This window comes from Strix uralensis, chromosome 4 (genome assembly GCF_047716275.1).
Source record: "Strix uralensis isolate ZFMK-TIS-50842 chromosome 4, bStrUra1, whole genome shotgun sequence".
NCBI classification, from domain to species: Eukaryota; Metazoa; Chordata; class Aves; order Strigiformes; family Strigidae; genus Strix; species Strix uralensis.
Window position 1 is genome coordinate 13,136,931 of NC_133975.1, and position 15,655 is coordinate 13,152,585.

At 39.0% G+C, this 15,655-nt stretch overlaps 1 protein-coding gene across 1 annotated transcript in view; it reads right to left on the reverse strand.

The window, feature by feature from the left end:
- Positions 1 to 15,655, reverse strand: part of SORCS2 (sortilin related VPS10 domain containing receptor 2) — a 573,028-nt gene that overhangs the window by 365,046 nt on the left and 192,327 nt on the right. The window lies entirely within an intron of this gene.

Below are 15,655 nucleotides of genomic sequence, written 5' to 3' on the forward strand. Positions count from 1 at the left end.
ATATCCTTGCCTCTGCTCTCAGAAGGAAATCCCAAAGCCTGAGAGTGCATAGGCACCTGAAGGCATACAGAAAAGGTCTGTACACGCTGCACTTTGCTATGACACCTTAGTTACACAGGCTCTCTGTGAACATCACCATGCTCGAGTCTGGATTCCTTCCTGTCTCTCTATTACACAAAGGTGATACTTTTTTACTTCACATGGTCTTTAAAAGGATCACCTGACAAGGTTTCAGAGTTTCAAAACCTAATATTGATTAAACTAAACAGACAAGAAAATAAAACCAATCTTCGTGCTTATGGCTGAAGCTCCGATCTGAATCATCCACATCCAAGGAGAAGAGCACATTCCACAACTATATTTATATCACTTCCCTGGTCCTTCTGCAGCTGTCTACAGGAACATACATCAGCATCAACTCTGGCAGAGCTTCTGATCATTTTAACAACTCTGCTGTGAGCAATCAGACTGAGATTACCAATTGGTGCTGTGTAATCTTTGGCCTTCCTTCCTTCTATCCCACCTCTGCAAAAACAATTGGAGAACAAACATGCTCATCCAACAGAGCAGTTACTGCCTCCCTTTCTTTTTTATGAAAAACTACCAGAAAATAGTTTACAGAGAAATCTGTTTGGCTAAGGAACGAGGATCCAGAAAGGTATTTTTGGTCAAAACAGATAATATGGGGGATATCAGAAAGAGAAAACAAATTAATAGACACAGCCATCTTTTCCCTGCAGCCTACTGATTACAGCCAGGGTCACCTAGGGTTGAGCAGAGTAAACATCAAGCCCTCTTGTAAACTTAACCATTTGATTAAAGAGCCCTTTACTTCCCTTTGATAACCTGAAAGACTGAACTCTGTGCATCTCTCACAGCAGGCCATTTTCTCCAGCTTTCAAACGCTCCCATGACTCTCTTCCCCTTTTCTATATGTGTCTGAATGTATGGACAAGAGGCCCTGACGTATTTCAGCATCACCTTTGCAGCAACATGCACAGAAAGCAAGATACTGCTGTTCTCCCTACTCAAGAGCGTGGTTTACATGAAGTTCATAATTACCCAAGACAAAACCATGGAGGTCACCTCTCTGATCCCCTCAGCCTTTTTACTATCACGATTTTCCACCATATGCCAACATATTTCATACATCATATCCCACATTTCTTCTCCCCAGATAAATAGCATTCCATTAGGCTGAACTTGGCTTTAATAGGCCAACTTAAAGCTCTTCTATCAGTCCAGTTCTCATAACTCTGTCAATTCTTTTTTGTCACCCGTAACTGTAATCAGCAATAATTTGTATTTACTGCCAAATAAGTGGATAAAATGTTGACTAGAAGTAAGGCTAATACTGATCACTCCAGGCAGTTACTCAATGTTAATTAAATTTAAAAGATCTGTGAATTAACCAGTTTTTAATATATTTAGCCTGTGCCTTATTGATATTGCATAGTGCTTTCACCCCACCCCCTCAAACAGAGAACAAGTATCAGGAAACTTCAATTTAAAAAGATAGCAACCTCCCAGAATATGATACAGAAAAGAATCAGTGAATCAGAATATATCAGTTTAAAAACTTCCAGACTAATTTCAAAAAAAAAAAAAAAAAAAGCAAAAAAAAAAAAAAAGCTTAAGCACAAATTTGGTAACGATGTGGAAAAACAAAGTGGAAATCAACAAAACTGGTTCAACTTTTCAATTTCTTTTTGGTGATAATTCTTGTTCTATTGCATAAACAAAACAGCTGTCATTCTTACCAGTTCCCAAGAGTTCTGGGTGCTCAGTAACTAAAACACAAAACTTGCTTAATAGTACCTTTTTTTTGTTTATCATATTTTTTTTTTTCCCATGGGCATCTCACCATTTAATTTCAAAGATGATAAAAATTTTAGGTAAATCCCATTCTGAGTGCTCAGAGGGAAGAACTTAGTAGCTAGAAAGTACTGAAGACACACCCTCTGAAAATTAGGTGGGTTATCAGTAATTACTTATCATTTATGGAAATATTGCATTAATTTATTTAGCATGTGAACAAATACAGTGACCAACTTAAGGCACATGATAACAGCTTTGGTGAGACTTACAAGACTCTGGGTGAGTCACATGCTGATTTCAGAATAAAATATGAGAGCACTAGATGCCACATCAAGTGTGCACCCTACCACTGACCAAATTCTGAGCAATGGCCCCAGACAGCTGAAGGCAATCAGATCTCTTACACTTACATTTTGATATTCATATTGACTTGCGGAACCACGACTTCACAACCTATAAGGTTACCAAGTAGGTCCGTTTATTCAGCGCTGGGTGCACCGAGGATCGCTCCTCCACAAGCGTGCACACCTTGGAGCGAAAAGCAGCTCCTTTCTATAGCGTAAAGCGTTTACATATTCTTTATAATTCCGAGAATAGGGAGAGATATTACAGTTAGTTTTGAGAAATCATTAACATAAATCCCACCCCAAGTCCCTCCCCATTGCGCCTGCGCAGTGCTCCTGGTGGTCTTGGGCAGGGGTCTTCAGGATGAAGATTGAAGATGCCTCCTCTTCCTCTCGTGACTTTTCACCCAATTAGGTCTTTTCAGCATTTCCATAGTCATGACAACTCAGCATTAGTTGAATCCCCATTCCTTATCTTGAGACTCAGTAGTTGCAGCTCCTTCCTTATCTCAAGAGCCCATCCTGCTGAGAGCCCTGCATCCATTTTGTTAAGGTTCCTCACTTCAATATCTTTAAACAGAGGTGGGACTGATGCATTTGCTTGTTTTCAATATTGAGCTAAGCCAGTGTTGTGAGCAAACTGTGACAGACAGAAACTATTGCCTTTCTGCAACCGGCTGTCTTGCTGCCGTTCAGCTGCCTAAGCAGGATTGAGCTAACCCTGGTTGGGGAAGGAGGACTCAGTTCAACACTGGGACTCTTGCCATTTGCTATCAAGCACAGAAGGAAACCAGAGCCAAGAGTCTACTCCAGAGCCACTCTGCCTCCAGTGTGTCTCCTCAAAATCTTCTGCCCATTACACTAAGTGACAAAATGAGTGATAAGGGATGAGGCTCAACAAAGATCCTTGCTTGTGACAGAGCAAAGAATAGGTCAGGTAGCTGAGAACAAATGGATGAGGAGACTTCATTCCGTTATGTCAATTCTCTCCACTTTAACACCCAGACCAACACAATCATTGTCAGACATATGGAGGAAGCCCAAGGCCTTTCAAGCCTACAGTTTTTACTCAGAATAATTTAAACTGTACACAATCGATATTGCCTTCGTCCCACCCTCCCACCCCAAGTAAGATCACCCAATTTCTGCCTAGATGAAAATGCTTTGTGGTGCAAAAAAAAAAATGCTGTGCAAACTGTCAGGATGAGAAAAATCCTTCTATTGAGCTCAAGTTTAACCCCTTTTCTGCTGCAGGGCTTCATCTGTGGAACAGATACTCCAACGATCAAAGGAATGCCTCCTGGGAGGCTACCAAGCAGAGGGAAAAAAAGAATGGGAACAGATAATTCCTACTTCCATAATAAATAACGCACTCCACAACGTTTGCTCTAAAATATACACAATTGGTACAAACTGCAGTTGAAGTCTATCGTTAGTTTTAGGACCTGACTTGTAACCTGTGCAAATCTTCACAGCCCAACTGCTTCCAAAAGTACTAGCCCTCTTTATACCAATTAAGCCAATTTATTGCCTTGTCCCCCAGTAGGGCACATGCATTTGTGCCGTAAAATACGGTTTGTTTTCAAGGAGAGAAGGTGGAGGCCATGCAGGTTAGCTTGTCCCCAAGGGTGACACCACACAGTTCACTTCTTCTGGAGTGACTGTTTTCTGATAGAGAAAGCACTCTGTGACTTACTGACAGGGAAATCCAGTTCACTGTGAGCACAGCAGCAACAACAGCTGCTACTTCTCATGGGAATTTTACAGAAAGGGTGCAAAGGAAAATTAAATACTGAATATGCAGCACTCTGGAGCAAAAATGAAAATGGGAATAATCCCTGCCTGATCTAGGCTCTGCTTCAGTGTCATCTCAACACTTGCTTTGTAATGTGCAACACAGTAATTCACTTTGCTTCGCCACCTGCAAGAGAACAGACTAGAGCCTCTTCGTAAACACCGTTCCCCATTAGTCAGTCAAACTGAACGTATAGATTCAAAACAGAATGATAAAAGAGAAAAGCTTTGACCCTTTGTTCTTTAATTTCTCTCCTAACAAAACACTATGGTAAAATAACATGTTCAAGGGAACAACCTTCAATGGAGCAAATGCGATTTGACTCCCTTTTTTGTTTCCCATCCCCAGTCCTGAATGCTCTCATGGCAAAGACTGTTTCACAAGCATGCTGCATGAACTGAGGCAAATCCGTTAGCTTCTCATAGATTTTGGGGTGGCTACTGTATATTCTGATTTTCAGAGCTAATGCTGAATTTCATCCCATATCCTTTGCATCGTTTCCAGTTAATTTGTATCCCTCACATATTCCACAAAAGAATTCAGCTTTGATGGGAAGATGCCAAGAGACAAGAAATCCACTAAATTGCACCTTTTACAATTTCTTCTCAGTTCATAATCACTTTTTAAAGCAATCAGCAGTTTTTACTTCAGCAGTTTCATTTATCTACATTTGACCTTTGAAACCCTGTCAATCAAGAATATACATGTGTGAAAGTGTAGGTCAAGCTAAAGATGACTCAGAATTGTCAAAAATGTCGTCAATCCAATAGCAGTAAAAACTGCTGTATGATGTCCACTCTTTGAACAAGACTTTAGATTTACTCACATCCTAGGATTAGTATGTGAATTCTTGCCCTCAAAAACTCTGCTTTGCATATTTCAATATTCTCACTTAAAAGAGCTCTCTTCTAAGTGAAGGATCATTTTTTAAAAAAGCACATAATTCTCCTTCCTTTCTTGGCAAAATTAATCTTCCTAATGTTTGTGGCCACAATGTTTACTTGTGGTAGACAAATCTTCAAAAGAAAAAAAGAAAACCACTTTAATCTGTCAATCAGTCTGATTAATGCTTTATTTAGAAGAGCCCATGTTACAACCAATTACAGCACATCCTGTCTAATTACCTGGGAGTTGCTCTACAACAAACTACAAATCTATACCTAGAAACAATGGGCTTGGCTTTGGTTCGTGGATTACAGCAGCTGCAGCCAAGAGATGTCATAAATAATGTACCAGCAACTAAATCAAAACCTATCAATAATTCATACTGCATAAGAAAAGTGAGGACAAAAAGTTAATGCTGGCATCCCCACTGTTCTTATGCTGAGAGGTTCAGTGCAAACAAGACCAGTGTTATGTTTTTCAAGAGGTAATGAAGTGACTTTTGAAGTAATTTTTAAAGAACTGAATTTCCCCTGTTAATGATTTTGGCATTTAGGGATTTTCACATATATTTATATTCAGATAAATAAGGTAGCTGTTCTAAACCATTCAACCAAACACAGTCTATTTTATGGGGGGAGAGCAGCAGATACGGACCCCCACAGGACAGATCAACCCAATTCTACAAATGGGATAAAATAATTTTGTGTCACTTCACAGAAGAGACCGATCAGCAGCCTGGAGCAAGTCTGGTGGAGGGTCACTAAGATGGGAGGGAACTGGAGCACACAGTGTACAAGGATTGGCTGAGGGAGCTGGGTTAGGCTAGTCTGGGAAGCAAGGCTAATGAGGAATCTGATTTCAGTCTTCCAGTATCTAAAGGGAGGTTATAAATGAGACAGGTATACAGTGAAAAGGCAACAGATGGCAAGCACAAGTTGCAATATGGGAAATTCCAGCTGACATAACCCCTCGCAATGAGAGCAGCAAAGCATGGGCAGAGGTTGCCCAGCGAAGCTGTGGGATCTCCAGCCTGGAAGATTATCAGAACTGGATGGGACGAGGCCATAAGCAACCTGCTTAATTTCTGCAACAAGCCCTGCTTTGAGCAGGGGTTGTACTTGATGACCACCAGAGCTCCTTTGCAACCAAAATCCTTCTCTGAATGTATCCAATATGGGACAAACTTCCCAGTAAAGCAGTTACGTAAGTGAACAACTGGGAATCAGAAAACTTATCTACTATTCCCAGCCCTATAAAACATGCTAAAGAAAAATGAAATAATCATGTTTATTATAATATCCATGTGTATCAATTCCAAAGAAGAAATCTCAAAAAATTTTATAAAACCTCAAGCATTTGGAAGTACCAAGACCAAGACTTACAGTTAACATGGAAATAAAAATAATTTGATACTTAAATATTTACTCATATTTACCTACTGAACTACTTTACAAATGTTATCATGCCTTTTGAGAAGCTAAATCCTATTATCACTGTGAAGTTCTTGGAAATCCAACCCTGCATTTCACGTACCAGTGCACATTAAGAGATGTTGTACCTGAAGCATATTTAAGCAAGAAGTCGAGGTCTCCTCTAACTGTGACCTATCAAGGTAATGCTGTGATAGGTCATGGTGCTTTATCCGCCATACTAGTAACATACTTTCCTGATCTTTAAATAATTAACTTTCTTTCCTTCTTTAATTTTATTTAAATGTGCTTCTTGGATGCTCTCCACTCTGCAACACCAACAGATTCATATATTCACCTAAGACCGTATGGAAAGCCAAGACACTCTGGGCCCCTGGACTTTGCCAGAAAGTGTTGCCCTCTCACAGTGCAGAGGAATAATATTTAACTGGTGTGTCTTTCCCATTAGCACAGAGCACTCTGAACTAAACTGAAAATTGCACCAAAATACCACCGAGAGTTTAAGTATTACACACCCACAAACTTCACACATACAAAACTCCATCACATGTGTATTTTGCTTCCAATTATTTTTAAATGAGACTAAAAAGTAATCTATTACTGGTTTTCTAATTTTACATGTCAGGCTGAAGAAAAAGCAAATTAAAAACTTCTGAAACCTGAGAGACTGGTATTTAGCACAGACACTGCCTAGGGGTAGGGTAAAGGGAGAGAAATCTCAAACACTAGCCAGTGTACTTCAGAACAGCACAACTTTATTTTTAAATTCTATCCCAAAGAGACATTACAAAATTAAGGAGTGGATAGCATATGGTAAGAATTAAGATAAAACACTGATAAGTCTCCACATTCTTGGAAGAGAATAAAATTTAAAATCATTTTCTCTCCCATGTGTTAATATTTTATGTTGAAGTCTTCAGAACAGCCAGTGATCCTAAGGACGGATCAGCGTTACAGAAAAGTATCTGAATCACACAGAAAGCATGACCATACATCCTCTTCCTGCCAGAAAGGAAAGCTTGAAAGACTGGATATCAAAAGGTTGAATAATGTAGATGCTTTTGAGCTGAACTGTTAGTCTTTTTGATATTAAGAAAGCACACTTTACTGCGTGTCTGCTTTAGTTGTTTCCCTGGCTTTTGCCCAGAGGTGGCTGTATTTCACCAATACCACAATGTCTTTTTATCAAGGGGCATAATTTGAACTGCATGCACCCTCCTCAAGAAAAACGATATCCATTTGGCAAAGAAAGTACATACCAGATTTGAAAAAAAAAGAAATTAACACAGACAGGTGCTTTTCAACAAATAGGCATTGGCAGGTATTTCCCCCCACCTCAGATTGAAATTACAATTTCAGATCCTATGATAGAAAATTGGGAGCAAATGTGCCTCATAGGTCATGAAAATGTCTACAGTCTGTCAAAGCAACTACAGGGGAAAAACCTGCTATCAGAAGGATGTCAGCTCTAAAACAGCTTCAAAAGCCAGCTTTGGAGCTGACACTAGGCAAAAATGCAAAAACTTTTGGTAGACACTTAACACCTCATCCAAAAAGCAGTTTCTTCAGCCTGGACTGGAGAAGTCAGGCCTGGAATATACAAAAACCCAGTCCTACGAAAGAGGGAGGGTAATAGCTAGCAAGAAAAGACTACTAGGAGAGAAAATTGTTGAGAAAGTGAAATATCTTTTTTGAAGATTAGCTCAAGAATGGCTCTTTGTTGAAGCAAAAGAAGTTGCTATCCTTGCTCTATATGCAATAGGAGGAAATGATAAAGGGGAGAGAGGGGGAGCAGAAGTAGGAAGAGACAAAACCAAATATCATATGAAAACAAATCAAAACAAACAAAAAAAAACCCAAAACAAAAGTAGCTGGAACAGAGATTTTATTGACTAATTGACCAATCAGTCATCTGTTCAATGAGAGGTTGCAGGGAGAAGAAGGAAAAACTCTCAACTAAACTTCCAATATTTCAGAACACCAACAAGAATCAAGAATTTCAATTGTACTATAAAATGGGTTTAATGTTTGTAAACTACCCACACCCCCAAATTCTTCAGCATATAAGATTATATTTACATTTTAAAAACTGGCCTGTATGGAGTTTTTAACTGTCCTAATCCCTACCAGATTAAAGCAGAGAAAGCTGCCTAACAATACAAAGTTCCTAATACATAAATTATGTGGGAAATACTGCCTTTGTTATTTTCACACTGAAAAATATATTCCATACTGCAGAGATAATGAGAGTATAAAACATTAACACTACATTTTTCTATACCGTTCTGCATAATTAACTATATAGCTGTTTATTCATTCAGCCCCAACAACCAAATTAATTTGCAATCAGTTCACAGGGGATGCAGTAGAGCAGACTACGCATACTACAGAAGCAAGTGAAGCTGTTTGCATGACACATACCACATCAGTGACACAAGGTGCCCAACACTAAGAGAAGCAACGGGGGGTTGCAAAACAGCATTTTCAAAACAGCAGATGAGAAAAGGCACTTCATCTTTAGCTGCCTTGTAGCGAAAATACAGGTAAGTGGTTTTGGATGAGTCTCATGGTATGTCAGTGTTCTCTGATGGTCTCCAGTCCTTCTCAGGCTCAAGCCAAAAACATTAAGGAGACAAACATTAAATGTCCATAAATGTTACAGCTCCTTTGTATCATTTGTATTAATGCAGCATTACAGCCCCAGCACTGACGGGGGTTCCACTGCGCTTGTACAATTAGTTCTCCAAATTACTTATATCCAGAGAAACAAACTGGGCAAAGACCAAGCACAAGAGGAAAGCAAAGGTTCTTCAAACAAGGTCACACAGTAGGCTGAAGGTAGAACCAGCAGCATCACTGGTTGCTGAGTGCAATGGCATATCTACTTTACCATATGCTCCTCTAAACCATGACTTCACCCTTTTCAGGTTTCAAAAATATATCCTATTCAGGTTTTTATACCTCATTAATCATCACAAAAATGTGATGAGCAATGAAACTAGCTGCTTTGATTGTGGTTTCTTATTTATTCCATTTTGCAGAGGGGCAAAAGAAACATCGCTTAATATATATATGGTGTCATTCCATCTGCCCCTAGGTTATGGGCTCTGCACCTCCCTGCTGCGCTGGCCTGCTGACAGCAGGAGTTAATGGATGACAATGCTGCAAAGTACTTCTGATTAGCTAAAAACTGATGGCTCAACTGTTTTTATATGAATTTAGTACAGAGGAATCACACCACAATAAAAGCTCCAAGATTGCAATTCTCAGATTGATTGTATAGAAGTGGATTGTGGGCAGTGCCAATGCAAGCTCACCTCATTATGCTGGGAGGGAGGGCAAAAGCAACACACACACAAAATTACAAACCCCACAGATGACTAATGCATAGAAGGACATTGTTTTTCTACTTCTCATCTTAAACCTGTCTGCTGAGGCTAGCAAGAAAGATGATCATTTCTTGTAAGGAGGCTTATGCAATAAGATACCATGACAGATCTGAGGAAACACCAGTGAAGTGGCTTTCCTGAACTTCCTACTGCTACTGACCTGGATGGGTTTTGGGTAGAAAAGATTGCTTATTCTATTACCATCAGTCCCAGCCAAAAGGAATCTACTTAAAACAAGAACCTGTGGTACAATTTCCACACAGTCTGTGACTATAAAAAATGTTTATGATACCAGTTCCAGTTAAAGCAATCAGAAATTCTATGACTTAAGTTCAAGTTACTCAAACAATGGGACAGAATTCTTAAACCATTTAAAATAAATGGTTATTCTTTCTTAATAAATTGACAATTGACTCACTTATTATGAGTTAATTCCTTTTCCAGAAGAAGAAGGGGGGGGGGGGGGGGGGAGAAACAGAGAGAGGCAAGACATCAACCTGTGAAGTAGCAAAATTCCCATGCTCCAAGATATATTTGACATGCTCAGCAGCAATGCTGCAACCAGCTCCAATAAACACAAGTGTACTTCAAGCAAGAGCCTTTTCCTAACTATACAAATCACAGCTTTCCAACTGGATCTTAATCCATATGTCAGATATTCTTTGTGTATTTACAAACTAGTGTAGAAACATGTAAACATTCAAAATCATCATCACCACTTCAAGTTGCCGAAGACTTGGAAGAGTAGTTATGACACAGCACTCTCATCTGTGAGCAACCAATATTCAGTAAAGAATTTCAGATAGACTTCTTTGGTAGCTTTTATTTGCTTGTGGGATTTATTTTTTTTCAGTTCAGAACTTCATACATACTAGACATAAAAATATTTTGTAAATGTTATTATAGTAACATAGACATAAAAGGACCTCCTTAAGCTAAGTCCCATGCCCTGGAGAGCCCTTTAGAAGACATCTCCTTCAGAGGGGTCTACAGATCACAACTCAGAGAATGGTTTCCAACATCCACAACCAAATTTCATTCCTTTACTGAATGGTCAAAAGCTATAGCCAAAACATGTGTCAGGATGAGTGCAGCACCAAGGTAATGGCAAGGTTATTGCCAATGTGATGGGTCTGAGTCTTAGGAAAGACTATGGTGGTTTGTGTGGCCACTAGAGCACATGCTACAGAAGCACACTGCAACATCAGCACCTTTTAGGTCCCTAAATCAATACCACTGCCTGTTAAATCAATAATCAGCTCTTTAATATCTTGCACATTCCAAGGTTTGTCAAGACATGTTCCTTTCATTTCCTTTGTCTTTTATGTATTTTTCCTACTCAATACCCATAATAAAACATTGCTGATAGGCTGACATCCACTACATTCACTTTCTAACTATAGTTTTACAGCTCATTTTAAATGTCCAAAGTAAATTTAAAATAGAAACTATCCTGCACAATGCAATTTATAATGATGCACTGTAGAGTATTAGCAAGACAGAAATTGCAGAAAAGATAATGAAAGTCTTTGTAATGCTATTAGGTGAATATGGAAATATGATCAAAGACAGCATAAAAATCTGTTGTTCAATAAGAGAAATAAAATTCTAATTGTACGACTGTCTTTTCAACAGCACTGCCCAAAACCTTTTCACGGTGGAACAGGTGTAAATAAGGATATAATAAGAGGACAGAAGAGCTGCACAGGTATAATTGAGAGCAGTCTATTTTGATTGCAGAACCTGCATTACTCAGGATGATGCATTAGCCAGAGAAAGCACAGCTAGACATTAGATCCCAAGCTGAGTTCGCTGGGCTAATAATTAGAAAGCCATTTCTTTTTTTGTTTTTACTTGGAAAGAGAGCAAATTTGATATGGAAATCACAGACTCAGTAACTCCATCCCTTGGGGCCATTTCTACAAAGTCACTTTTCAAAACAGAACCACAATATAAGACCATCTGGAAGTGCACATTGCTGCAGAATACAGTTGCTCACTTATTAAGCTGCACTTCACTTTCACTGGGGCACCAGACTCTATATTGGTATTTTGATTTGTTTTTTAAATTAATTTCAGGAAATAGGTGAAATGAGTTTCACCTACAAGTCCAAAGAGTTTGGAAACAAATGCCCATACTCATTTTCTCACACTCTGTGAGCCACACAAGGCCTGAAAATTTTACTTTGAGTGGTATGTTGTCCACTGTGTCTACCTTAAAAGAATGTCCTGCTCTTTGTAGTCTGGATTTTAACCTTAGTGTAGGCTTGCACCTTAGTGTAAATGCCCAGAGGACCATGCGGTCACTGTGCATTGATCGCTAATGACAGTCAGTGGTCTTGTACCAATGGATCTTGCCCTGAATACATGGCTTTTTGTGGGTGCAGAAAGAAACAGCTGTACCACCAAAGACAGGATTTTCCTGACTCCGTGAGGTTTGACAACTCTCATGCTGTCCCTGAGGCTCACCCAATTGCTCTCACCTCCAGCTACCCAGACACTGACCTGGACTCACAACCTCCTCGCACAGCGCTGCAACTTCGTTCCCTCCTCAGGCTGCATTTGGAGTAAGGAGTCCCATGAACCTCAGCTAGGATATCCAACCCTATTTAAGCAGGCTGGGAAGTCTGTTTCTTCATTTAGCAGTTCATTATTGACAACATGGGGCAAAATGTCCCAACATCTCTGAAAACAAGCCTGCCTATGGTTCAGCATGCAATGCTAAGAGGAGTTAACAGTGCAGTTAACATCAAATAATGCCGTTTGTTTTGCTGTGGTGAAGCAATAACAACATGGTGATGCCACTGGGAACAATGGCAATTACACAGCAAGTCGCTTTAGCACTACCGTATCATTACAGCTTGATAATATGCAATCAAAACTTTATTAGCAATCATCAGCAGCATCTATTATTCATTGCTTAGATCAAGCTAAGAAGGGGAAGGCTGCATGCACACCACAAACAGGACTCTGAGCCAGTCTAAGCACAGAATTGGAAGCCAATTCCATGGCCATACAGTGCTGAGTCACTGCATAACCTTCAGCAATCAGTTACCATCTCGGTTGTCCCGTGTATAAAATAGAATAATAATCATAATATACATATATATATTTCCAAGAGACATTATTAGGACTAATTAACTTGGGTGTGCAGATAAGTGTTAGCATTATTTTTTTAGCGGCTACCAATTCAAAGTTAAAATATTTGATTGTAAGATTCAAGTGCATACATCTAAAACTTCAAGCATGCAACATATGCAAGCAGGCACCTGAGGTTGTAAAATATGTGCACCTATATATTTATGCACATACTGGTCCATAAAGCATATGAAAACACATACTCAAGTATCTGTTATCCTAAATGGTCTGTTTGATTCAAGTCCTTCATACTGTAAACATGCTGGATAAAGATGTGTGTGGACTCTGACAGGAACAGTGCTAGTATGCAAAGTATCTTCAATATATGCACAATGTGTGAAGATAATTTTAGTACCTGAATTTCAAGTTTTAGTCACAGTATCAATTTTTGCATTATGCTAATGAGGCCTAACATGACAACCAACCTGTATTCCCAATACGTACTGCAGTTTAGAAACTCTAAAAATAAACCTGAAGACAATCCTCTGTTCCTTCTCAATAAGTTATTTTAATTTCTATTCAAGATGCAACCAATGTAATCTGTTTATTTCCCTACCTTATTTTGAGTCAAATAACTATACAATTTACCCCAACCTTAACAATTACTTAATAAGCAAATTAGCAAAGTATCATAAATAGCTGACTAGAGAAGCACACCCTGGTGTTTTCTAACTACATGCTTCCACCGAGATTTATGCCTCCACCTCTTCAGTGTAACCAGACATGACTGCTATTAGTAAAAAGTTGTTAAGACTTTCATTATCCAGCACCATTTTCCCTGTTTATTCAACAATGAAAAAATTCCAAGGTAATTAAAATTTAGGCCTCCCAATCCTGTAACCTGACTTGTGTAGGCAGGCATAAATTACCTACACAAATTAACAATGCTCTGCAGAGGCACAAAAATTCGTCTTCCAAAAAAAAAAAAAAAAGAAAAAAAAAAGAAAATCTATCTTCTTCACATAAAGCCCACCTCAGGCATGTACCTCTGACTGGTGTTTTTCCTCACCATTTGCATTACTTTTAAAAGTCTGACTGCAACTCTAAGGTCACTAAGAACAAATAAGCATCCCTGGACCACTGAGTCACCTTCCCTTCTCATTCTCTGTTCCACTAAGCAAGGAAAAAAAAAAAAAATTCTTTTGAGTAACAGGAGAAAAAGAGAAAGAGAAGAAGAGGAAATATGTTTTAGAGGAAGAAAAGAGCAATGCAGTTTCAAGAAACAAAAGAACCAATAAATGCCAAGCTAGAATAATATTTACTCATTGGCGAGATAAAAGTGGGAGATTAACAACATTAAAAATTAACCTGGTGGGGATTGATCAGGTTATAAAACAAGTTTATTTTCACTTAGAGACTTAAGAGAATATGAAGTGTCTAGTATGATCTAGGCAGACAAGATAGGAAGAAGAAAAATATTAGACTGATTCTGTGAATAACTGGACAGGATCCATTCGCACAAGGGCAGAGAAACCACAAAAAATTAATGGCTTTTGTCCACTGACAAAAAACCCTACCCCATTCTTCACACCTGTTTTACTGTATATTTGTTCTGATGCAAATGAGAGGAATGCAAAACAGAATCAAACAAGTTTAAAAATATACACTGTGCATTCTGGGCAGGCTGCCAATGTGAGTACAACAGCCCAGCTCCATCAGCAAACATGGAACTTCAATTTACACCCAACCATTTTACACACAGAAAAACATGAAAGTTCCCTGACTTCACAGGCAGTATTTATTTTTATTTTATTTAATACAAATAATGAGCTACATCTCAACAGAGAGAGGCACTATTTGATATTTTTGCACCAGTTGGTGCCATTTGTGTTTTTCCAGAGCCCAGAACTTTGTAACTCCCCCAGTCTGACAACCACACATGCTGCTTTTACACCACAGTGGGCAAAGGTGGAGGAAGGAGGTGAGCCCGGAGCAGAACATATCTAGGGATGGATCAGCTACGTGCCCTGGCCCAAGTGATAATCTTAAGCACTTGCTTCCTTTCAGTTTTTCCATCCTAGTTTTATAAACAACCCAAGCATCTGGCACATCTATTACTTGTAAGTAAAAGGCCCTGATTTCCCTATGATGCATATGCTAGCATCAATTTTATTTCAATGCAGTTCACACCAGTTCTTCTTTACACCAGCTGTCAGCAAGGTCTGAATGACCTTGTTTAAAGTGTTTATGTTCTCAAAAGAAAGCAACATTATCTGAAGCCTGTTTTATGTTTATTTTGAAAGACCAGAGAATTTATTTTGAAGAGTCTGACTGAATAAGTTTAAAAGACTTCTATGACAGATTACACTGAAGTGCGTATAGCAAAACCTGAAACATACTGCACATGTTGTGTAGGCCAGGGGCTTGTAACAGGAAGCAATGTGTGCTTACGCAATTATGGGAGTATCCAAATTGCCATTTGGTTGTCTTCTTTGCACAAGATGTGGGACAAAAATTAAAACAGAAACAAATGTGCAATTCATTTCACATCTTGTAAGTTTAAAGGATAATTACAAATGAACCACCATAGCCCTAAGAAAGCGAATCCTGACCAATACCAAGCAGTCTTCATTTGATCTTACCATCTTTCCTTTTTATGACTAGAAGTTAATTTTTTACTTGAGAATACCCTTGTGCTGCATGGACCACTGCCCCTGGCCAGCGTGTACTGCTCAGCCCCTAGTATGACAACAAGGTGTTGCAAAGATACACTGTCACTATGAGAAATTCCACAAGGTTAAAACAATGCAGCCTCCTTCAAAGCAAGTAACAAGGCTGGTGTGCAGCACGTCCTGGTCACAGACTTTTCCAGCTCTCGATTCCCTTGCCCACTCCTTTTCTTGCATTGTCTCTGTAA